Raw genomic sequence first — 23283 nt, 5'->3', positions numbered from 1 at the left:
TAACTTCACTGCTGATTAATCTTCTCCAGTCATTCATTGGCCATGTTCTGTGTATCGTCAAAAAGTCCCACCATTTTTCATTTTTTCAAGACTGCTGATTCTTGCTTTTTTTTTTTTTTGGTAATGATTTTTATTTTTTTCCATTATAGCTGGTTTACAGTGTTCAGTCAATTTTCTCCTGTACAACAAGATGACCCAGTCACACATACATGTATTTATTCTTTTTTCTCACATTATCATACTCCATCATAAGTGACCAGACATAGTTCCCAGTGCTACATAGCAGGATCTCATTTCTTATCCATTCCACAGGCAATAGTCTGCATCTATTAACTCCAAGTTCCCCATCCATCCCACTCCCTCCCCCTCCCTCTTGGCAACCACAAGGCTGTTCTACTTTCTCCCATTCTGTAAGTTTTCTTTTTCTTTTTCTTTTTATGATTTCCTTTGCTGTGCAAAAGCTTGTCAGTTTGATTAGGTCCCATTGGTTTATTTTTGCTTTTATTTCTGTTGCTTTGGGAGACTGACCTGAGAAAACATTTGTAAGGTCGATGTCAGAGAATGTTTTGCCTATGTTCTCTTCCAGGAGTTTGATGGTATCTTGTCTTACATTTAAGTCTTTAAAGCATTTTGAGTTTATTTTTGTGCATGGTGTGAGGATACTTTTTGGTTTAAGTATCACAAAAACTCCAATGAAGTAGATTTTTGTACTGTGTCTATTCCACAGATGATGAAAATGAAGCTTGGAGTTGTTTGCCCACCCTCCTGTAACTTCCATACAGTGAAGGTAGGAATGAGAATTTGCCTCACTGTCTAAACATTTTGTCTTGGTTTAAAAAAGTCCTTTGCACTCTGTTCCAAATGGAACATGGTACCTGACATGTAATAGTTACTCAGTAGACATTGTTGATACCTCTCTACCCTAGCAGCAACGATCGGGTTCACTGTTCTCCAGATGTCTATTGTGTTCTCTTAGCTGAGTCACCTTGTCTTTGAGGTTTAGCTAAGTACCTCGTAGCCCCGTATCTCATTTTCTTTGGAAAGTCCAGTGTTCTCCCCAAAGTTTTTATAACTGTCTGGAGGTTCTTTTCTATATAGTTAATTTGGATTCTGCCAGTCATGTATCTCCTCCAGATTCTACTTGTATTTTAATTTATATTAATATTCATGACTAGGCTCTATTATTCAATTTCTCATTTTTTTAAAATCACTCCACTAGATGTAAAATTTTTGAGGGAATGCATAGTCTCTATAACTTCTTAAATCACTCACAGAGTGCCTTGCTCATATTCATGACTATTTGACTAGTGTCTCTCTCACCCTTTGGCCTCCATGCTCCATGATGGCAAGAAAATTGTCCATTTTTGCTTTATAGTGAATCCCTAGGGCTGAACGTAGGACTTCTCCAAAACAAGTTCTCAAAATATTAATATTCATCTTCATTTTGCATTCTAAGGTGCTAGAAAATGCACTGGCTTTTGAACAGATGGACTTTGATTCTGTCCTTTACTAGCAACGTGATCTTTAATGAATCTCTCTGACTTCAGTTCCTCATTTGTAAAATGAAATAGTAATAGCTACCCACCATGGGGTTGTTGTAAATACTTGGCATTTAGGTTGAGCATAATAAATGGTTTGATTGGAATAGGAGTGGAATACAAATTAACTGTTACTGAGATTTATGTCATGATCCAGAAAGTTCATTACAGAATAACATAAAAGTGCATTGCTTCTGGAGAGTCCTAGGACACCGTAAATGAAAGAATTGTGGGGTACACCCTAGGGGGTCTCTGAAATATCCTCCATACAGCTTTCTGCCTTACTGCTCCGTAATTCAGCATTTTCCAATGGGTTGACCAAAAAGGATCAATGTTTAGGATGTTTATAGATGTGTTGTGCAAAAAAGTTTTGTAGTAAAGACAATATTTATAGGAACTAGAATAAAAACAGTTAAATGTTCTCTCTGCAGTATTTCTCATACCTTATGATATGCCTTGAGTATGGTGTAACTTGTAGCATTTTCCACTCTTATTTGACTACCAAATCCTTTTTTTTTTTAAATTGTTTTGCTTGCATCCTCTAGGATTGATTAGTGAGTGTTTCTTAGACTATCCTTGAGAAAATTTAGGATGGTTAGTATTTGGTCTTGTGCCGTAGTGCTATAAAATTAACCTATTCCAATGAACAAAACATTCTTCTTTAGAATATGAAGAAAGGTGAGAATACATTTATGAATAAGTGTGATAGATATTCCTAAAATCTGTGTTTTGTGAAAATGGTAGTTACTAAAATAATAAGTGACTAACCAAGATGATGCTTAGATAATAAGGCAAATAAAACCAGGTTTTAAAATTTGCCAAATTGCTGCAACCCTCAGGGCTCAAACCATCATCTCCCACTAAGTGTGGAAGTTTTAATTGGTATGCTAGAGAGAAACTGAAAGCTTGTTTTCATTCTAAATGCATACCTTTTAGAAGAGAAATTTAAGTATAACAGGAGTAGAATCCTTCAGGTGGAACTAGATATAAATAAATCAGAATATATCATCCTTCATTGCATAGCTGAGAGATTTTATTTTTTACTTTTTATAAGGGTCAGAAAATGACAAAACTCCTATTCATTAGAGCTCATATGTTGCAAGTTGAGGGCTGGTTGCCATTTTCAGAGTTTTGAGATTCTTTTCTGAATCCGAGAAATTGCTTCTATTTTTACATTGTGTTGTGGCTGTGAATATCTATTGCAAACATTGAATAATGCTTTGTAGTTATTGTCTTAAATAAACACTCTTTATTATTGTAGTTTACTTTTTAATGATTTCCAAGAGCTGGTGAAAAGCTGAACTATCTACAAAATGTTTTGCTTGGAATCTTCATATGATAATCTGAGATAATGGGAACAGTATTCCAATAATAATATCCTTTTTTTTCCTTCATATTTTTTTCTTAAGCAAACATTTCTCGACTTTGCAATGGACTTTTCCCTCCTTAGGCTAGAAACGATTAAGTTTTCTCTTTTTATGAAACAGGCCTTGGGAGGCAAGAGTTGAGGATTTTTGATGACACTGTCTACACACATTTTTCAATTATGTATGTACTTTAGAAAGGCATTATTCTGTGTCCTAGGAAGCTCCGCAAGGTATTTTTCCAATTTTCATATTTACTTATAAAGTAGGCAATTCAAAGAAAAAATTTTTTTCTCAAGACCTATTTTTTTCCATCCATCAAGGGCTTACTGTATGTCAGACTGTGAAGTAATGGTCTAATCATCACAGCAATTTTATAGATGAAAAAACACAAGAGCCAGCATGTCACCAGACAGCAGCTCTCACAGCCTGGCTCCTGTTTGCCTCCCTCTGATGACTGTGCCAGGTGCTCTAACAGAGTCTAAGGAGAATTGTTGGGGAATAGAAACTATTGCCCTTTCTGTCGTCCCACCTGTTTTCTCCTTGATTCTTCCCTTGATCCTCAACCCCTGCCTGTAAAATGAAAGTGTACCTCTGTTAGTACTGCAAACAAATACCCAAGTAGGGGTCAAGTGTGGAATTGAAGGTGGGGCGTGGAGGGATGCCTCTCCATATTCCTTTTGTGTGACCCCAGCTCAACCAGGCATAAATACTGGTGTAAACCCAGATGAGCATCTGGCCCTGTCTCCCAGGGGAACTTTGCTAATGACCTAGAAAGAGAGGCTGAATAAGAAGTGAAAGGTAAATAAAATAAAAATAAAGTAAAATATGTGCCATTAGGCATTTCTTTGAGAAATTGAGAGCATATGTGGAGTTGGTAATAGGATGCAACACAAACACATTTCCTCCAGTTTAGCCTAGTAATGGTAAAAGTGGGAGTGTTATGGCTGAGGCCTTTATTTTGGCATCCTGGGAACCACTGAGAATGGGAGTGGCAAGGGAGGGATGTGTATCAGTCATGCCATTTGGGTGCCTGTGGGAGATGCCCCAAAAAGCCCTTGACCTAGGAGCTAAGTCTGCTGTTGGCTATCAGTGAACCTGAAAGTGAGTCTTGTTAACTGTAATTATGACCTTCTGGTACCTTCTGATCAGTCTCTTTGGGGAGATTTGGACCCCAGGAGCTGATGTTCACAAGTCTGTTTGTGAGAAATTTAAGAGAAGAGCTTCTAGGAGTTCCCTCTGTGGCGTGACGGGATCCACATAATCTTGGGAGTGCTGGGGTGCAGGTTCAGTCCCTGGCCTGGCACAGTGGGTTAAGGATCCAGTGTTGCTGCAGCTGCGGCTTAGGTTGCAATTACAGCTCAGATCTGATCCCTGGCTGGGGAACTCCATATGCTGCAGGGGGGCCAAAAAAGGGGAAAAAAAAAAAGGTAAGAGGTTCTATACGCTCCATATGCCAATGTTACACTTATGGGCTGTTTGCGCTAATAAGGAGTCTCTATTTAGAAACGAGAGAATCTAACAGGATTCTGTTGTTCATTTTCATATTCTTATTTCTATTTCAATATATACTTTCTTATGTTTTATATTCCATTTTAGTGGGTTTTAACAGTTACAGTATTTGATATGAACAACTACTTAAGTGGGTCAAAGTCTGCATCTCTCTATATAAACCAGAATTAGAGCTCAAAGTATTAAAAAAAATTCTACTTTCTGAAGCAGAAATTCCTTTTTTTTTGCTGAACTTCTCTAATATTATCATATTATCTCCTGAAACCCTCAACCAAGAGAGAAAATGTTCTCTCTACCAGGAAATGAATTAACTGTCATAATTCTTTGAAACAGATTTAATAGAGTACCTGTTGGACATGTGAAAAATAATTCCCTTTCGCTTATAGAGGGAAATTATGCCTGACTAGAGTACATCAGGTGACCATTAAATGGACTGTTATAAACTTGATTTCTTAATCTATCCATACCTACACAAAGACACATTATTCTGGTTCAATATGACATTTGCTAATATATAAAGAAAAATATATTTACACATATGTCCATGTTTTTAGGTTTGAATAAGAGAGAGAGTTATGCAAATAAATCTTGGTTAACTAAACTGGACTTAGGTGAATAAATATGAATAATTTGCATTTTTGTTTTTATAATCAAGAGAATCTTCCCAATTAAAATGTGTTTATGTCACTTACTTTCTCAGTTTTATATTTCATGGCAGAGATGAGATTTTTTTCAAACATCACTAATGTACTCATCTTTAAAAAAGTCCATATGAGGAGTTCTTCTTGTGGCTCAGGGGATTAAGAATCTGACTAGTATCCATGAGGATGCAGGTTTGATCCCTGGCCTCGCTCAGTGGGTTAAGGATCTGGCATTGCCATGAGCTGCAGTGTAGGTTGCAGATGTGGCTTGATTCGGTGTTGCTGTGGTGGTGGCGTAGGCCAGCAGCTGTAGCTCTGATTCAGTCCCTAGCCTGGGAACTTCCACATGCTGCAGGTATGACCCTAAAAAGAAAAAAAAAGTCCATATGAATATTCACTCCTCAGCAAATACTGTTTGCTTCCATCAGGTTGGTCTCTCCACTGTTTCCTAGCCTTGCTATGCTCAGCTTTCCTAGAATTTTTAAAACATATATTTAGGAGTTCCCCTTGTTGCTCAGTGGATTAAGAACCCAACATAGTGTCTGTGAAGATGTGGGTTTGATCCATGGTCTTGCTCACTGGGCCAAGGATCTGGTGTTGCTGTGGCAACAGCATAGGCTGGTAGCTTTGGGAACTTCCATGTGCCACAGGTGCAGCTGCAAAAAGAAAATAAATAAACAAATAAAATTAAAAGATATGTTTGTATACTCTAGGAGGCCTTACCCAGTCCTGTTTTACTCATGGCCTCTGAGGCCTCATTCAGGATGTCAACACACATTGATAATTTCCTTCTTCAGATCCTCCCAAGTTCATCAGTGCTACCCAACCAGAATTTTTTTTTTTTTTTTTTTTTTTTTTTTTTTTTTGCTTTTTAGGGCTGCACCCTCAGCATATAGAGGTTCCCAGGCTAGGGGTCGAATTGGAATTCAGCTGCTGGCCTACACCACAGCCACAGAAGTGCCAGATCCAACCCACGTCTGCCACCTACCACCATAGCTCATGGCAATGCCGGATCCTTAACCCAGTGAGCAAGGCCAGCAATCAAACCTGCATCCTCAACGATACTAGTGGAATTTGTTTCTGCTGCACCACAGCGGGAACTCCCCCAAATCAGAATCTTAATATATACTGCTTTGTTCTCTAAATGTCTCTGTCATGTACTTTTTTACACAAGTGGTAATGGATATTAATTTTGTTAATGACTTATTTCTTTGTGCATCCTTATTTCTTCACTTATAAGCCTCTGGATAGCAGGTTCTATCTCTCAGTTTAATTATTTTGTGTTCCTTCATGCCTTAGAGGAGGGCTTGTATCTATGAGAAGTAGTTAATAATTTCTTAGGCACTGGTTGCAATTTTATATTTTCTCAGAATTGCTATTAATTAATCTATGGGCAGGTTAATTCATAGGCTAATTTAGGTAATTTAATAAGCTTACAAAGTTGAAAATATCATTAGCAAGACATTTCTCTCAAATATAAAAGACTATAATTTTTAAGAGTTTTATTTCCAATATTGTATAACTCAGTCACTGAGTGCTAATTATATGTAAGGATTTTTTCTTATGTGTCCAGGCTGAGAGAGTGTGTAGTGGTGATTATTTTTAAATAATATTTTATTTTTTTTTTTTTTTTTTTTTTTTTTTTTTTATATTAAATTTTATTTTATTTTCCCACTGTACAGCAAGGGGGTCAGGTTATCCTTACATGTATACATTACAATTACAGTTTTTCCCCCCACCATTTCTTCTGTTGCAACATGAGTATCTAGACATAGTTCTCAATGCTATTCAGCGGGATCTCCTTGTAAATCTATTCTACGTTGTGACTGATAAGCCCAAGCTCCCGATCCCTCCCACTCCCTCCCCTTAAATAATATTTTAAATTCAGCCTAAGGGGGTTGGTTAATAAGATATAGGATATATAATTGTTAGCCTATTAAAGAACATTTCAATTCTCAAAACATTTTTTATTATAGGTTAAAAAATATAAAATAATACATAGTGTAGGAAACATGGAAAATCAGAGAAAAATAAGAATCCCTCTAATGTAACTGGTTTCCTCATCACTAATACCATGTTGTATTCTGGGCTTTTAGGTACTTTTTTTAGATCATGAATGAATTTAGAACCTTTGTGAGAACCAAACTTTTACACTTTGGAGGACCTTCTTTAAGAAAAGGAATACAGGAGTTCCCTGGTGGCCTAGTAGTTAAGGATCTGATGATGTCACTGCTGTGGCTAGGGTACCGTCCCTGGTCCAGAAGCTTCTGGATACTGTGGGCATGGCCAAAAAAAAAAAAAAAAAAAAGAGAAAGAAAAAAAAAGAATGATAAAAGAAAAAGGGAAAGAAAAGGAATACAAAAGTATAAATACAAAATTGAGTTCAAAAGTTAACATTTATATAGAAAGGTAAAGGACACCACAAATTTTATAAAGTTTAAAACTACCACAAATATCACACAATCCATAAAAATAACAAATTATCATTGAATATCTTACTGTTTGACATTCCTCCCCCCACATTTTTGGGTCAAATACTCATTGATTGCTTCTTCATAAGATAACAATTTTATACTAACATTTTCTGTAGAACATCTAGAAAGATAATTTCGTCTTCTTTCTCACATAGTAGATAAAAATTCATTTGTTGTTACTGATCATTTAAAAGAGTCTTTTAACAAATCTTTATGCTCCTTATTGGTAACTTCTGTGTAACAGAGGGAGGGGAGGCATGAGCATCTGTGGCCAGAGGGCAAGCCCTTTTTGGGAGGGATGGAGGTGTCCATGAGACCAGGGTTAGAGTGGTCCTCTGAGCCAGGAACTAGGCAGTGACTCACTCACATCTTTCTTTTTGGGGACAAGAACAGCATCTGAATGCTGCAGAAGATTCTCCAAGGTGTGTTCTTGTTGGACCTGGGGGAATGTGGAGGTGGGTCTGATAGCCCGCAGGCTCAGCAACCCCCAGATGACCCCTGGGATTTAGAAGATGACCTCCAGTCTCGAGCAGTGGCTGAAGCTGCCCCTTTCTGCTTGAAAGAGGACACGCCAGACCTTGGAAGGGTGTGGGGGATTGCAAGCTGAAGTGTGGTGGCGTTGTAATCAGTCCACTCCTCTTCTTGCTACGTATTTAAACAAAATAATATTTGAGTGATGTTATTTTTTTTTTTATTTGGCAATACATTGTGACTTTTTTCCACCTTAACAAATATTTTTCTAGAACATGGCATTTCATGGATGCTTGGTAACCACTATATAACAAAATGTACCATAGCTTTCTTATCCCGTCTTCTATTTCTAGACATTTAGGTTCTTTCTAATTTTTAGTATTGTAAACAATATTGCATCTAACATTATTATGTACATATATGATGCCATCTTTCAGGGTAACTTTTTCTTAGAATAACTTTCTAGAAGTATTTTGGGGTAAAATGGGGAGGGGGAGGGAGTGGGATGGACTGGGAGTTTGGGGTTGGTAGATGCACATTATTACATTTAGAATGAATAAGCAATGAGGTTCTGCTGTATAGCACAAGGAGCTACATCCAATTACCTATGATAGAACGTGATAGAAGATAATATGAGAAAAAGAATGTATATATATGTATAACTGGGTCACTCTGCTATATGACAAATTGACAGAACATTGTAAATCAACTATAATAAAAAATTTTTAAAAATGGTCTGCAGTTTTTTTAAGGCTTTCAAATGTACTTCAAGGCTTGATACATTGTCAAGATAGTCTATGGAAATATTGCAAGAATGTATCCTCCCAAAAATAATTTATGAGAGGAAAAGACTTTGCCATTTCTTGAATGGAACATACTATAAATTAAGACTATTAATTAACTAACACTCCAGAGCCATTAAGGAACTACAGACTGTTTTGAGAGAGAAGTACACGAGACATGTCTGTCTGACATGTTTGTCAGAATAAGGCCACAGACCAGCCGCCTGCACGAGCAACTTTCCAAAAGCTTTTTACTAACATCAAAGCCTGTGCTCTGTCATTGAATTTTATTACTTAGGGAGTAGTATGATATATGATCTGATACTGACAGAAATTTAAGACAGAATCTTGAAGGTTTGGGTGCCTTTTGGGAAGCTGAGAGAATTTGGTGCAAAATGAATTTAGCTTTCCTTCATTTTCAGTGTCTGCAATGTGGTATTTATTAATTTCTTTTGGCTTTGAAGGGTGGTAACAACCAGTGTTTTCTAGTCAGGCATGAATGCATTACGGTAGTTTAATGTCGGTGGATTTGAGGGTGTGATTTTTTTTCTATCTTATTGTATTTACTATGAAATATGAAGAGGCGAGGGCGTATAGCATAATAAAAACTATAGGATACTATTATTATTATTCCAGTATTATTAATGAAAGCCAGGAAGAGTAAAGAACAAAAGTGCTTTAACATACTACTGACAAATAGAATAATTAGTTTTTAATAATGACTAGAATGTCTACACATTACACAGAAAGGATTTAATTTATTAAATTTTTTTTTTGTCTTTTGCCATTTCTTGGGCCACTCCCATGGCATATGGAGGTTCCCAGGCTAGGGGTCCAATTGGAGCTATAGCCGCCAGCCTAAGCCAGAGCCACAGCAACGCGGGATCAAGCCACGTCTGTAACCTACACCACAGCTCATGGCAACGCTGGATCCTTAACCCACTGAGCAAGGCCAGGGATTGGACCCACAACCTCATGGTTCCTAGTCAGATTCGTTAACCACTGAGCCACGACGGGAACTCCAAATTTATTAAAAATTTAATTGCTTTGAAAAAAAATTAATTGCTTTGTATATTTAAAATCTCTTACAAAGCCCATACTTTAAAATTCACTAAAGTCTTATTATCTAGGAAAAATATTTTAGTGTGACGTGTTATAAATAAGTCAAAAAAGTTTAATCAAAAAATTCATTTCAGATTCCAAGGAAATAAGTAATGAGTCCATTTAACAACTGGCTCATGTGTCTTTTCTGGGAAATGCAAAGTGAAAAACTACAAACATAATGTACCAGCCTACCATAGTACATTATAAAATTGAGCAGAAAGAAAGAAAAGGAACATTCAGATGACACATGACACTTGCTACATTTGGGGTCTTACAACATTGGGCATAGACAGGCTATTGTTATAACTGGGCAAACGTGTCTCTGGCCACTTTCCCTCAGTGAGACACTATCTCCATTGCCCATGTCCACTTCTACCATTGTGGTTTACCTTCTTGGCATCCAAATCATTTGAAGAGTCCTCGCTGTTTTAGAATCTGGGAAGTACAAAACTGGCTGACTTTTATCCCCAAGTCCCAGTTTTCCACCCACTCTACTCCAAAAAGCCACGTTAGAAGGCAGTTATAGTTGCCTTTGTGTTATAGTTGCTTTTCATTTTGCCAGATTGAACACAGGTGATTGAACTTTTCTTCTCACAGAACATGTATCATCACATGGGTTAGAGGTTGATGGATAATGTGCTGAATTCATTCAACAATCTCACTGAGTCATTTGGGGGTACCTACCAGGTGTCTTAGGACCCACAAAAAATATATTTAAATTATTTCTATTGTAAAATGAGAAGAAATGTCCACAAATAACTATAATACGTAATACTATGACTGATGCAAGAGAAGAAACATGAAGTACTCTAGAAAATTCAAAAGAAAGAGAGATTATATTTTGGAGGGGGTAGATTTGAAAGCCATTATGTAGGAGGTGGCATTTGAGATGTGCCTTAGCCAATGGATAGGCTTTTGACAGGTATAGATGTTGACACTTTTAAGAGGAGAGCACAGGATGAGCAAAGGTACAGTACCATAAAAACATAGTGTGTGTTTGGAGAATAGAAAATCATAATGTTCCATAAAAACAGAGAGAGGTAGGAGTATAATGCCAGAAAGTTCATCCGTAATAAGTAGATATCACGTGAGTCAGCAGGTGAATGGGAGAGGTGGTTGGTAGAGGTAAGGAATGATGGGAGATGTTTATTAAGATTTCGAGCAGTGAAAGGGCATGATTAAATTTCATCAGACTTCACATGCTCTGGTTTACATGGTCTTGGATTGCTTAGAATAGAGAGAGACAAGAATGAAAGGTCTAGCTATAATCCAGTAGACTGACTGGAGGGACATAAACAAGGTGGGTAGCAGTGTGTGTCCATTCAGGATCCTACTTGTGAGCAATAGAAACATCTCTGCCTAACCTCAGCTAAAAGACAGTGTACTGGAAAGGGATGGGATGGCTAGAGAAACAAGCGCAGAAAATAGAATCCAGAGAAGGAAAGGGAGCTAGAACCATTGTCAAGGTGAACCTACATGAATAGCCTGGTCAGAGTCTAGCTAAGGGCTCTTGTTGGTGAATGTGCCATCAGCCTGTTGATTTTGCTGTTGTGTATATTTTCTGAAGCATTTCTGCATGTTTATTTCACTGAAGTTTCGCACACCTGGGAAGGAGAATCCAATGGTCTGAGTTGTTATTTCCCAGTTCCAGGGGCTGGAAGAGATGGGCTCCTCTGTTTTGGCTTCCAGGATGGGAAGCTGGATACTGTACTTCCCCAGTCCTACACACAATGAAAAAGGGTTTGGTAGCTGGGAGGTCTAAAAGAAAAAAAAAAAGTCAGTGTTCACTGGATTCTACCACTCTGACTGCTCAAGACATGCATTCTTTCCCTATACTTCCACTGAAAAAGAAAAATATGTCATGTTTTCCAAACAACCAAGAAGCTGCTCACTCCCTCTTCAATGGGATATCATCTAAAACCTCATCATATTTTCCACCTGGTTCAATATTTATGAAAGATGCCTGTCTTCAACTACCACCATTTGTAGCAACATGGATAGAACTAGAGACTCTCATACTAAGTGAAGTAAACCAGAAAGAAAAAGGCAAGTACCATATGATATCACTTATTTGGAACCTAAAATATGGAACAGATGATCCAATCTAAAAATAACAAACAAACAAAAAATAGAAACAGATCATGGCCAAGAAGAGCAGACTTGGGGTTCCTTGGAGGGGTGGGGGGAGGAAGAGGAGGGAGTAGGATGGATGGGCATTTTGGGAATTTAGGGGATGCAAACTATTATATTTGGCGTGGATTGGTAATGGGATCCTACTGTACAGCACAGGTAAATGGTCTTTTTGTTGTGCGACAGAACTTGATGAAACATTGTAAATCAACTATAATAATAATAAAATAGAAAAGAAAGATGCCTGTCTTACCTTATCTTCTTGGTGTGTCTTTATCCCATCCTGATATTTTTTCAACTCTGAATTAATTTTTTTGAAGTTGCCCGCCACCAATAAAATTTTATTTACAGTAATGGGAGAAAGGGAAAAGAGAGGGAAAAGTTTGTGCTACTGATCGAGAGGCTGTATTTAGAATTTATGACATGTTTCCTTCATAAGCATTTTGATGATCCCTTGCCTAAGGTGTTTGGGGGTTAGGATGATCCCAGTTTTGCCTGTTTTTTAATTCTGTATTCTACATGTGATTACAGTACCTGGCAGTGTAGGTTCATTAATTAATTCTTCCTCTAGACATGAATATGCTAGGGGGATTCCACAAAAGATGATCTGGCTTCCAGTCATTCTCTTTCCCATCTTCCAGGAAATAGATGCCAATTTATTCTTTTTCCTAGTCAGAAATGATCACCAGGACCATAACATCATGTCCCGCACTTTAACCCATTGTCAGGAGATGTCTGAAGCTGTTAGCTTCCAACAGTGGAACCATTGTTAGGTACCACAGATTTGCTTCTGTTTCAGAGCAATTACTACATCTTGTACAGCACTACTCCAGCTTTGCCAATGTTGGGACCTTTTTGGCACTGTAACCAAGTCTCTAATAGACTGTCTAATGTCTGGTGCATATAGGTGTTGGGAAATATGATCATACAAATGGATTCTATGGACATCAGCTTATTCCTTATTCCTTTACTTAAAATGGGTTTATTTTTCATTCAGAAGTGTTGTTTGGTATACTCTTACCATGAGAGTTGAAAAAATATGGCAGAGCAGCAGAAGTAGTCAGGTTGAGAGGTATAAGCAACCTGTTCAGCCAACTTCTTTGTGTCTTTAGTGTGTAGTGGAGCCCATATCCTTAAGTATATTTTGCACTTGAAAACGGATATGCCAGAATTTATGCCACCCAGATTATATATACATCTCAGATCCCATGGTCACTCATATTTTCCTGTAAATTATTTAATCTAAACTGGGCTTAATAGCAGGTCATGAGCTTCTAAAGAGGGCCTTCTCTCAGTGTGTGAAAGGGGACAAGGTTTGAAGAAACCTTTTTTTTTTATTTAATATTGGAGTTGCAAGAAAATGTATATTGATAAGGAAAATCCACTTGGCTTTGCTTTTATGAGCAAAGCTGTATTTAAATGCAACCTGCCTCTTCTTGGCTTCCCTTTTCCTACTCCTTATGTCCACAAAGAGGGGGAGAGCATAGATTTCACTGTGTTTAATACAGATTAGGACTGGTTAACTATGTAGTTATCAATGAGAACAAAACCCACTGTCATCTGATTATCAGTAAGCACCTTGTGGTCATTGACTTTAGCAGTTCTACATTTAACACCCTGTATAAACTCTTGTAGTAATTGCACAAAAGAACACAATGAAGAAGTCAGAGCATACTGATATCAGAAGACATCAAAATATACAAAAAAAGTAGTATAGAAAAGAGGGAACAACAGAGCTACAAACAACTAGAAAACTGAAAAAATGGCAGTAGTATAATGGAAAAAAATCATTTAAAAATGGCAGTAGTAAGTCCTTATCAATAATTACTTTAAACATAAATTCTCCACTTAAAAGACATGGAATGACTGAATGGATAAAAAACAAGATCCAACAATATGCTGCCTGCACAAGACTCACTTTAGCCTTTGAGGTACACAAAGACTGATAATGAAGGGGTGGAAAAAGATTTCAGGCAAATAGTAACAGCAACCAAAAAGCAGGGGTAGATGTACTTACCAGACAAAATATTCTTTAAACTGAAAATGGTAAAAAGAGACAAAAAAGGTCATCATATAATGGTAAGGGGGGGGTCAATACATTAAGAAGGTATTAACAATTGTAAATATTCATATACCCAATATTGGATCACCTGAATATATGGAGCAAAACCTGACAGCACTAAAATGTGGAATTAAACAGTGATACAATGATAGATGGGGCCTTTAACACTCCACCCTCAACAATGGGTAGATCATGCAGAGAATCAATAAGGAAACATCAAATTTAAACAATACATTCTAACAACAGCAGATTTTGTATTCTTTTCAAGGGCACATGGAGCATTTTCTAGGATAGACCAAATGTTAGGCCATAAAACAGGTCTTAAATTCAAGAAGATTGAAGTCATTCCAAGTATCTTCTCTGACTGCAATGGCATGAAACTAGAAATCAATAACAAAAGAATAACTATAAAATTAACAAACACATAGAAATTAAACAACACTCTCATGAACAACCACTGGATCAAAAGTAAAATTAAAGGAGAGATAAAAAAAGTTTCTTGAGCCAAATGGCAGCGGAAACACAACACAGCAGAATTTGTGTGATGCAGCAAAAGTAGTTATAAGAGGGAAGTTCATAGCAATAAACACCTACATTAAGAAAAGCCTTACTAAACAACCTAATGCCATGCCTTAAAGAACTAGAAAAAGAAGAACAAACTGAGCCCAAAGTTAGCAGAAGAAAGGAAATAAAAATTGGCGAAGAAATAAATGAAACAGAAAACAATAAAAGGTATGAACCAAACTAAGAGTTGGTACCTTGAAAAGATAAACAAAATTGACACTCCCTTGAATAGATTAATCAAGGAAAAGATAAGGACCCAACTCAAAAAAATGATAAATGAAAAAGGAGACACTACAACTGAAACCATAGAAATTCAAAAGATTTTAAGAGGCTGCTTTGAATAACTATAGGCCAATGAACTGGAAAATCTAGAAGAAATAGAAAAATTCTAAAAAATATACAACTTACCAAGACTGAATCAGGAAAAAAATGGAAAATCTTCGTAGACCAATTACTAGTAAGGAGATTGAATCAGTAATCAAAAATCTCCCAATGAAGAAAATCCAGGACCAGATAGCCTCACTAGTGAATTTTACCAAGCATTTAAAGACAACTTAACACAAGTAATTCTCAAACTCTTCTAAAAAATCAGAGTGAAGAATACTTCTAAACTTATTTTACAAGGCCAGCATTATCCTGACACCTAAGCCAGAAAAAACACTAGAAAAGAAAACTGCAGGCCAATATCCCCAGTGAATATAAATGCAAAAATTCTCAATAAAATCCTAGAAAACTGAATTGAATAGCACATTAAAATGGTCATTCATCTTGTGATAGAATATGATGGAAGATAACATGGTTCATATGGATGGAGAAAAAGAATGTATCTGTATGTATGACTGGGTCAGTTGCTGTTTAGCAGAAATTGACACAGCATTGTAAATCAACAGTTATAAAAAATTTTAAAAAACTGATTATTCAACCGTGATCAAATTGAATTTCTTCTTGGGATGAAAAAGTGGTTCAACATACACAATCAATATGACACATCACATTAATAGAATAAAAGACAGAAATCATAGGAATGGAGTTCCTGTTGTGGCTCAGCAGTAACAAACCTGACTAGGATCCATGAGGACATGAGTTCCATCCCTGGCCCTGCTCAGTGGGTTAAGGATCTGGCACTGCTATGAGCTGTGGTGTAGGTCACAGATGTGATGTGTCTTGGAACCTGCATTGCTGTGGCTGTTGTGTAGGCTGGCTTCTGTAGCTCCAATTAGACTCCTAGCCTGGGAATTTCGATATGCTGTGTGTAAAAAAAAAAAAAAAAAAAAAAAAAAAAAGAAAAATCATAGGATCATCTGAATAGAAATAGAAGAATCATTTGACAAAATTCAACATCCATTTGTGGCAAAAACCATTAATAAATTAAGCATAGAAGGAACATACCTTGACATGAAAAGACCATATGTAGTAGGCCAGCAGATACTGTCATACTCAAGAGTGAAAGTTTGAAAGGTTTTACTCTAAGGTCAGGAACAGACAAGGGTATTCACTCTCCCCACTCCTATTCAACACAGTACTAGTAATCCTAGTTAGATTAGTTAGGCAAGAAAAAGAAATAAAAGATATCAGAATTGGAAAGGGAGAAGTAAAATTGTCTCTATTTGTAGACAATATGATTTTATTGTATTTTATTTTTTCTTATTTATTAATTTATTTTATAATAAAAAATTAAAAAAATAAAAAAGCGTGATTTTGTATAGAGAGAAATCCTAAGACTCAACAAAAAACAGGTCTCATCAATTGATTCAGTAAAGTTGCAGGGTAAAAAAATTAACATGTCTAAGCCAGTAGCATTTTTATACACTAACAATGAACCTTCTGAAAAAGAAGTAAAGGAATCAATTTCATTTATAATAGCAGCAAAAGCAATATGGAATTTAGGAATAAATTCAACTCAGGAGAAGAAAGCTTTCTGCTCTGAAAACTATAAGACACTGATGATAGAAATCAAAGAAGATACACATAAAATGGACGGTATCCCGTGCTCCTGGATTGGAACAATTGATAATATTAAAATGTTAATACTACCAAAGGCCATTTATGGGTTCAATGCAGTCCCTATTAAGATTCTAATGGCTCTTAAAAAAAAAAAAACTAAAGTAGAAAAGGTGCTCTTAAAATTTATATGGAACCACAAAAACCCCAAATAGCTAAAGAAATCCTGGGGAAGAAGAATAAAGAGGGAGGCATCATACTCATGATTTCAAGCTATACTATAAAGTTATAGTCATCAAAACAATATGGTACTGGCATAAAACAGGCAAAAGGACCACTGGAACAGAATGAAGAGCCAAGAAATAAACCCATATATGGCCAAGTAGAATTTGATAAAGGAGCCAGGGATACTCAATGGAGAAAAGACAGTTTCGTCAGTAAACGCAGTGCTGGGATAAGTGGATTTCACATGTAAAAGAAAACTGGACTGATAGATTTCACCAGTCACAAAAATTAGCTCAAAATGGATCGAAGACTTAACTATACGGTCTAAAACCATGAAACTCCAAGAAGAAGACATAAGAATAAAGCTTCTTGATGTAGATCTTGGAAATAATTTTCAGATACAACTCCTAAAGCATGAGCCAAAATAAAAAATCAGCAAGTGGGACCAGATGAAACTAAAAAGTTACCACACAGAAAAAGAAATCATCAACAAAGTGAAAAAAATCTATGGAATGGGAAGAAATATTTGCAAACCATACATATGATAAGGGGGTTAATATGCAAGATGTATAAGGAACCCATACAACTCAATAGCAAAAATCCCAAATAATCCAATTTTAAACACGAGCAAAGCACCAGGATGAACGTTTCTAAAAAGAAGATACGCAAAAGTTGAGGTACATGAAAAGATGCTCGGTGTCACTAGTTATTAGGGACATGCAAATTGAAACCACAATGAAATAGTACTTCATGTCTGTTAGAAGGCCCATCATCAAAAGCAAGGGGCAACAAATGTTGGCAAGGATGTGAGACATCTGCGTTGTTGGTGGGATTGTAAACAGATACAGCCACTGTGTGACCCCTGGGATCAAAAGTCGAAGTACCATGTTATGCACCAGTTCCAAAGGAAATGAAAACACTAATTTGAAAAGATAGCCACACCTCCAAATTCATAGCAGCATTATTTACATTAGCCAAAAGTATGGAAACAACCTAAGTGTCCATCAGTGGATGAATGGATCAAGAAGTTGTAGTAAGTATATACAATGGAATATTATTCAGCCATTAAGCCAAGGAAATCCTACCATTTTTTGACAACATGAATGGACCTTGAAGGCATTATGCTAAGTGAAATAAGTCAGAGAAGGAAAAAAATACTGTGTGATCTTAGTTATATGGAATTAAAAAAAAATAGCAGTTCCCATCATGGCTCAGCAGAAACACATCTGACTAGTATCCATGAGGATGCATGTTTGACCCCTGGCCTCACTCAGTGGGTTAAGGATCCAGTGTTGCCTTGAGAGGCAGTGTAGGTCACAGACTTGACTCAGATCTGGCGTTGCTGTGGCTAAGGTGTAGGCTGGCAGCTACAGCTATGATTTAATCCCTAGCCTGGGAACTTCTATATGTGCAGGTGTGGCCCTAAAAAGCCAAAAAAAAAAAAAAAAATCAATCAATCAATCAATATAAAAAAATAAAAAAAGAAGCAAAGCAAAACCAAACTCATGGTTAGACTTATGGTTGCCAGAGGCAAAGGGTGAGAGGAGAGGGGATTAGAGGAAGGAGGTCAAAAGATATAAATTTCCAGTCATAAATAAGTATTAGGGATATAATATGCCATATGATGACTATAGCCAACACTGCTGTATGATGGATAAGAAGTTGTTAAAAGAGTAAATCCCAAGAGTTCTCATCACATGGAGAATTTTTTTCCTTTTGTCTTTATTGTATCTATATGAGAAGATGGATGTTAGCTGAACCTATTGCGGTAATCATTTCACAAAATATGTAAATCAAACTATCATGCTGTATGCCTTAAACTTATACAGTGATGTAGTTCAATTATTTCTCAGTAAAACTGGAAAAAAGATTTCTGTGAACCAGTCGAGCACACTTTTCGAATTACTGCCAGCTATTGAGGCAAGGACATCAAATCCAGAATATCTCTTAAGTGTGTTTTGATAAATTTAGCCCCAACATAAAACTACATTCTTTTCTTCCTTGGCCAAATATCTCAAAAATACATTCTTGTACATATTCCCTAGAGTTTTGCAAGCCACGTTTTGAGTTGTTCTCGGTGTATAATTCTTTGTTCTTGGATTTGACTTCTTTGTTGGCCCCTCAGAGTCTGTTTGGATCTGGCTATAATTATAGAACTGGTGACAGTAAGGCATGGTGTGTGTGCCTGCCGTACCCACATGTGTGTTGAAGGTGGAACATGAGAAGAATTAGCTTCGTCTTTATAGATAACTCTCTGAGGCAAGGAAGATATTCTAAAAATGTATTCCACATATGAATATCCAATCTGAGTTTGCAGATTGATATGTAAACTGCAGAGACGTAAAATAATGACTCTTCAGAAAATGTTGCCAATTTGTTGAAGTTTGATTTCCCAATGGATTCATTATTATAAAATCTCTTTTCCAGACCAAGGAAGATTTCCCTGGATCAAAGGGGTTAGATTTGGCTGGGTTAGAATTGGTCTCCGACTTTCTAAATCAAAATCAAGACCAAGCAATTCCACTGAGACCTTACCTTGAATCTGATAGTCCTTGTGATCAAAGTTCCCCTTCTGCTCTCTATACCCTTTCTCTCTTTCTTTCTCTGTTTATCTCTCTTTCTTTCATCCTTCCTTCCTTCCCTCCTTCCTTCCTTTCTTTCTTTCTCTCTCTCTCTTTTTCTTTCTTTTTGTTGCATTGAAGCATCTGATCTTGGGAAAGATCAGATGAACTTGTTTATCATAGATAAAAACATAATAAGACTTAAACAGGAGCCAATTTTTATACTCTTTTGGGCGTACAAGCCTATAACTGCAAATTTGAATCAGATAAGGATTTTAATGAACGTGTGTTAAAATAGAAACAGAAGTCCTTATACATCATTTATTACAGTGCTTATTTTTGCACAAAAATGCTCAACTGAACTCTAAAAGAGTACAATAAATGACATGTTCCTCCAGTAACAAATATTAACAAACAAAAAATGCAGACATGAATCCACCCTATCCAAATTTTACCCAATAGAGTTTCCTTTGCCTGAATATAATTTGTACTCACTTTCCTGGGGAATCTCTGGAAATTTGCAGCAGAGCCAAATTCCTTTGATTCCTGCTGAGATTCTTGTGATGCCAAGTCACTTCTCATACCCCTGACCTTGGGTTGATACTGCTTGGGAGAATGTTATTTACTTAAGAAAGAACAAAGTCACCACCAGAGTTTGAATTTTTGAATATTATTTGTTAGTTTTTATAAAGATATTGTTAAAACAACTATAAAACATTGTGAAAGGAAATAAAACTCTAATATCACCTCTCATTTAACTCCCCACCACAGCAACTATTTTTCATTCTCTTTTGTGTTCCCTTCATTTCTGAATCAGTCAGGACAGGTTTAGGTCTTCTTGGGCAACTCAGCTTTCCATGCTTTTGATGCCAATCATTTTCATATATCAATAACCATATCACAATTTATTTCTAGATGTCTTATTTTTTATACCTCTCTCTCTCTCTGTCTATATATATGTATATATATTTGCTTTCTACTCCCCTTGCTTTTTACTCTTGACGAAGTTACTAATCTGCAAAAATTTCTTTCTTTTAGAGCTACATGTCCAAAGAGGGTCAGCAGTGGGCTCTGCCTAATTTTTCATGTTTTCTCCCTCTTTTTAAAAGCAAAACAGTCCCGTTGAAACTCTTTATTTGGCCATTGCTCTTGGAAACTCTAATCCGGTCAGAGGTTTTAGCAGGGGTATGACCTCTTGACTTGACAGGTAGGATCAAGACTGAGTTTGGGAGTTCCCGCCGTGGCGCAGTGGTTAACGAATCCGACTAGGAACCATGAGGTTGCGGGTTCGGTCCCCGCCGTTGCTCAGTGGGTTAACGATCCAGCGTTGCCGTGAGCTGTGGTGTAGGTTGCAGACGCGGCTCAGATCCCGAGTTGCTGTGGCTCTGGCTTAGGCTGGTGGCTACAGCTCCGATTGGACCCCTAGCCTGGGAACCTCCATATGCCGTGGGAGCGGCCCAAGGAAATAGCAAAAAGACAAAAAAAAAAAAAAAAAGGAAAACTTAAAAAAAAAAAAAAAAGACTGAGTTTGTTGCTCAATGGCATTTCTAAATTTTACTTTTTGCTGTTTGGGGTTAAGAGGCAGCTGCCTCTTTCCACCCCACAAAGCTCTAAATTCATGGACTCTATTACCCTTCTTTCTTGTCTTCAAACTGGGGCACGTAGTTTGTGAGCTTACCTCCCTCTTGTAAACCTTGCCAAGGGCAGCAACAGCACTGGTACAGTTTGCTTCATCATGACTTCCTCTAGAGCTTAAAGTTCAGTAGATGTGTGATCTGCTTCCCAAGTTTCCACAGGTGTCATTTTTTTCCCAAGAGTTTTGCCCCTATTCTAACACAGATTGCCACATTCTCAGCCTCTGCTAGAAGTTTTCTTGCTGTCTGCCAATTGACCACTAAGCCAGGACCACCTAGTTTAGGTTTTATTATGGTAGCATTCCACTTTTAGGTTCTGATTTTTATGTCTGAACAGGTGTGGTTATGGTGCAGTGACAAACAACTCTAACATCTCAATAACTTGACACAGGGGAAATTTATTTCTTTTTCGTAAAGTCTAAGAGGGTTGGCACCTCCTAGTGCCTCAGGGCCTCAGGCTGGTAGAGAATCCATCTGAACACATCCTTTGATGGTGGCCGAGGTCAGAAGAGGATGTGCAGGATCATGTGCTGAAAAGATACCCAGCAGTTCTGCTCACATTTCGTTGGTCATGATAAATCACGTAATTGGGCCTAACTTCAGAATAGGCAGGAGAGTGTGGTCCTTGTGTTATGAGGTGAATTTCACCCCCTAAAAGGTGTGGAAGTCCTAACCCCCAGTCCCTGTGAATGTGACCTTCATAGGAAGTAGGGTTTTTACAAAGGGAATCAGGTTAAAATTAGGTCGTTACGGTGGACTGTAATCCAATATGACTGGTCTCCTTTAAGAAGGAGAAATTTGGACAGAAACAGATGTACATAGAGGGAAGATGATGTGACTATCCCGTGAGAACATTGTCTATAAGCCAAGATGTAGCTGAGGTTAGCAGAAGCTAGGAGAGAGGCCTGGGACAGGTTCTCCTCACAGCTCTCAGAAGGAGCAAACCTGGTGGACACCTTGGTTTTAGACTTCCAGCCTGCGGAACTGTGAGACAATACATTTCTGTTGTTTTAAGCTTCTCAGTTTGTGGTATTTTACTGCAGCAAATCTAATACACCTACTGGGTATCCAGAAGGAGGAGAAGGTTGGAATATTTGTGAACTTCATTAAGGACCGTCACAATGTCTTTATTCATATGAAATATACATCATTTTCTAGTTTTAATCCAAGTTTATTGAAAAACTTGTGTTCCATTTTCTTCACTTAGTTATTTAATTAACGTCTTTGTGCTTTCATACTAACATATTTTCATTACTAAATTGCTGCTTTATATGTTATAGTCTAAAATGTTTAAATTATGGTTTCATGCTGCGAATTGCAAAATCAAAAGTGAAAAAAAACCTATAAAATTCTCAGATAACATCCATTTCCAATAAAGCAATAAATGCCAAGTGCCAAGAGTGTGAACATATTATCCAGCATAGCAATAAATGTACTTCATGCTGACTCTTAGAAAGTCAGAGATTATTGCCAGAATATGTTTGAATTTATTATTATATAGATAACATGTACCAGTATGTTCTGTTAGTAGGCTTTCTTGGAGCTGAAAAATATATGTGCAGTAGAAAAAATTCTCTCTCTGACTATTCCAAGGAAGATTTCAATTTTATCCCTAATTCAGAGATAAATAAAGCAAGTCCTGGTTTTCTAGGAAATAGTCAATGGAAAACACCCAAATTAAATTTGTTCTTATTCTCAGTATCTGGTGTTGCTCAAGAAGAAAATTCTTTGATCTTCTACTCTTACTCAGATATATATCCTTGTAAGGGATGTTGTACTACATGTTGGAACACTTTCTTCTTTCCTGCTCCAGCATTAAATTATGTATGACTCCCTGGTGTATATAAATATTTCCTTCTAGTTGGAATCTCACTTGCAGATGGTAGAATGTCATAAATATAACTAAAAAAACCCCCAGTAACAAGCTGAGGATACTCAAGGTATATTAATGTCACATATCTATGAAAAATGCATGAGATTCTTTCTTAGAGTGAGGATGCCATTTTTATTTCTTATCTATATTTAACCCTGAGAACAGTGAACAAAATGACAGAATAAAATGAAATGTTTTCTTTAGGCTGCCTTTCATGGTTTCAGGGTTGAATTAAAGAAATCCGTATGCGGTGTCCTGAAATATCTGTAGTTTGCTGAGACCGTTTCAGTACCAAACCCCGGTTTAAAAATTTAAGAGACCATTCAGCACGGTACGTGGGAAATAAGGTTCTCAACTCTCGTTCTTGTAGTCTGTGTGCCATTTTAGTATATTTCATGAAGCTCCAT

At 37.0% G+C, this 23283-nt stretch overlaps 1 protein-coding gene across 6 annotated transcripts in view; it reads left to right on the top strand.

Moving 5' to 3' along the window:
• Positions 1-23283, top strand: part of KCNK2 (potassium two pore domain channel subfamily K member 2) — a 458301-nt gene that overhangs the window by 12408 nt on the left and 422610 nt on the right. Inside the window, exon 2 of one of the 6 annotated variants that reach the window (XM_084974433.1) lies at positions 728-787. The exons of the other annotated variants lie outside the window; for them this stretch is intronic. The gene's annotated coding sequence lies outside the window, so the exon portion shown is untranslated. The remainder of the gene's footprint in view (positions 1-727; positions 788-23283) is intronic. 6 annotated transcript variants of the gene reach the window in all.

This window comes from Sus scrofa, chromosome 9 (genome assembly GCF_054392235.1).
Source record: "Sus scrofa isolate SSC_HxYL_T2T_F1_AM1 chromosome 9, Sscrofa_HxYL_maternal_Yorkshire_Landrace_v2.0, whole genome shotgun sequence".
Classification (NCBI taxonomy): Eukaryota; Metazoa; Chordata; class Mammalia; order Artiodactyla; family Suidae; genus Sus; species Sus scrofa.
Note: the sequence above shows the minus strand (reverse complement) of the source record. Positions and strands in the feature narration are given on the sequence as shown.